We start from the raw sequence: 3,553 nt of genomic DNA on the forward strand, positions 1-3,553 counted from the left end.
CAACGTAACAAATAGAACGTAAAACAGCATAACGTAACAAATATTGGTGATACTATAGCCATGATTGTTTACTTTAGCTACTCAGCCACAAAACAGTTTTTCAGTGTACATACACATGGAAGAAATGCATAAAACATTTCCAAATATTCTTAATTCATTTTTAAAAAAGATTCTGGTAGGCCTCAATTGAAAAACAATTTTTAAAAATGAGTATACACTCAAGGAATAAAGTCAACATACATCTCAAATTTTGCTATAATTCGGCTTTTTGCAATACAAATTAAAAATGTAAGTATGTCATAAGTTAAAGGACCAAAAGTTAACTCAAAGCGAGAAAAAAAATTCCGAATGGGTCCTTTGGGATGCAACTATGTATTTCTTAAGGACCATTTTGAGATATGTTTCGTCCTTTTCCTCTTACTAGCCTACTAGTTTTGTTTTTTGAAGGACCTTTTTAAGGATACTCTGAAACGGACATTAAGTTACCCGATTTCTTCCTAGATAAGATCCTGTTTATAAAACTTTGAGCAATAAGGAAGACCTACAAAGAAGCAATTTATCGAAAGAGTCTTGAAAAATACAAAATATCAACAATGATGCGTAAAAATCAATTTTACGTTATTACGAGGAGGGGTTTCGGTGTATGTAGACTTTTTTCCCATCACTTTTTTTGTTTTTTGCCAAAACCTTAAATCCTTTAAAATTTGTTGGATTTTTTTCCCGCATAGAGCTAATTTTCGGTCCTCTAAATTATGACATACTTAAATTTTTAATTTTTAGAGCATAAAGCCGAATTATGGCAAAATTGGAGGTGTATATTTACTTTAGTCCTTGACTGTATATACATATACTTAATATGCCTGTTTTACCTGCAAACTAAATATAGTTCGGCAACATAAAAAATATAAGTTACACGATTTTAGTTTAAAGCCGCTTCGTTAATTCATTTCCTAATTTTGGCATAATTAACAAAATACTATTTTGGTGTATATTGAAACTTATCGATAACACAATGACAGCGTTTTTATACCCTTGCAAAAAAAGTAATGTCGTGAAATTTAATATTGGTACTAAACTTACCACACACTTACTTACACATATAAATGACTATGCCAAATTTGATCAAGATCGGGTGACTATATATATAGCTCCCATGGGAACGATCGGTCGAAAACAGTGACGTTTGTCAATAACTTTGTTACTTTTAACGCGATTGCTGTCAAATTAAACATTTGTTAGTTTAATATATCTGTTAATGACTGTGCCGACTTTGATAAAGATCGGGTTACTATATCATATAGCTCGCATAGGAACGATCGATCGAAAACAGTGACTTTTGTCAATAACTTCGTCACTTTTGACGCGATTGCTTTCAAATTAACCATTTGTTAGTTTAATATATCTGTTAATGACTGTGCCGACTTTGATAAAGATCGGGTTACTATATCATATAGCTCGCATAGGAACGATCGGTGGAAAACAGTGACTTTGATCAATAACTTAGTTTTTTTCTACGCAAAGATTGTTGCCGTTCTTTCGCAAACATTGGACTTTTTAGCTTAAACATTTTTCCACTTTGATGGCTATAGGTAAAGAAAGAGTTACCATAGTTGTACCAAAGTTGCAAGGGAATACAAACATTGACGCGGTCGAAGTTAGCCCCGGCCCTCTGGTTTTATTCTGATTTTGATTAAAGTTGGTATTTTGATAGATATAAAATTTATTAAATTTGCCAAATTTGATCGCACAAGGTAGAGAATTACGGAAGATAATCGAGGTATTCAAATTACGGGTGCGAAAAGGGGCGTGGCAAAATCTTTATAAATAAAAAATGTGCGCATTTACTAAGGGGATGTGCATAAATTACGTAACGCGATTTTTGACAATTATTGACCCCCCCCCACCCCTTTGTCACAGATTGTCTCATTGCCTAATTGATTTATTGATTCATTTTTAAGAAATTTACAGTTAATTCAATCATTTTCCCATGGGCAGCGTAAGGAATATTCAGCACCTATGATTGGAGTTTCCTTCAACTGCTTGTCATCTGTATCTTGTTCGATTGAAGGTATATCACTTAGGTCTAGAAAACAATCCTCTATCCATTCAACTTGTTCATTTTTCAAGATTGCCATAAATTCTCTTTGTCGTTTTGCTGCGATGCGTATTGGTCGAACTTTCTTTTCAGAGACTACGACGTCTTTATATATTTTGTGCAATATTTGATTCTTTTTAAGCATGACCTTCGATGGAAAATATATGTGGCATGACTTACAAATTCTTTTGTTTATGTCTTCGTGCACAGATGGACAAAAATAATCGTACGGCAGAATTTCCGGCAAAGTACTCGAACACATATTTTGTAACTTCAGATTTTTGGGAACAAAAACACATATGGCCATAAAGAGAGCTGCCAGAATCTTCGAAGCAAATACTGCTATATTTGAAAAAAAGCTAAAAATTGTTTAAATATATGGGAAACTGGCCAAATAATGGCTAAAACATTTAAGCTTAAATTTTACAAGATCTATCAACTCAACTGCCAAACTGACAGCACTGGCTGACCGCGATCGGGAACTGGGACCGTATTTGTGCCAATGAACACACTTGTACAGCCTAAATTTGAATTTCTAACGGACTTTTTCTGTCTTGAAAGGTTATAAAAATATATGTTACGTCACAAGCTTTCCGATTCACTCCCCGCCCTATGTCTCAAATTGTCACACACACAGAGACCCCTCCCCCCCTCCCCCTGAATGCGTTAAGTAATTTATGGACAGCCCCTAAGCAAATATACGTACCAAATATTGTGTCTCTAACTACAAAAGTTTTTGAGAAAAACGCTTTTTTAAATTGTGGGGGCGGAAAGGGGCGTTCCAAAATTTTAAATAAACTTGATCTAGCTTTTGGTGGCTCTAGCTTTTTCAGTCTCCGAGATCTAAGTGTTCATACGTACAGACGGACGGACAGACGGACATACGGACGGACGGACGGACAGGCGTACATGTCTAGATCGACTCGGTTGTTGATGCTGATCAAGAGTATATATACTTTATGGGGTCGGAAAAGCTTCCTTCTGCCTGTTATATACATTTTGGCGACTTTAATATACCATTTCACCCTATGGGTGTATGGTATAATGATCCTAGAACTCCCTATCATCGCCATTCAATACATTTGCAAACTGTTCAACGCTATAATAAGAATTGGCTACTTCCCAAGAGCATGTCCACTATCATCTTTATTACTAAAGCGGGAAAGGACAAAACCCAGCCATCATCCTATAGGCCAATTTGTTTCTGCCATGTCTTTCGAAGCTTTTTGAAAAGGTCCTGCAGACTAAACTCATTTCTGGCATCGTAGAACACAATCCCTTCACACCAGTTCGGCTTCCACGAAAAACATGGGACAATTGAACAAGTCAATTGCATAACATCCGAAATACGAACAGCATTCGAATTAAAAGAATACTGTGCGGCTGTCTTTCTCGATGTTTCCCAGGCTTTCAACAGAGTTTGGCTGGAGGGTCTGATGTTCAAAACCGGCAAAAACT

Source organism: Drosophila willistoni, unplaced genomic scaffold (assembly GCF_018902025.1).
Source record: "Drosophila willistoni isolate 14030-0811.24 unplaced genomic scaffold, UCI_dwil_1.1 Seg209, whole genome shotgun sequence".
Classification (NCBI taxonomy): Eukaryota; Metazoa; Arthropoda; class Insecta; order Diptera; family Drosophilidae; genus Drosophila; species Drosophila willistoni.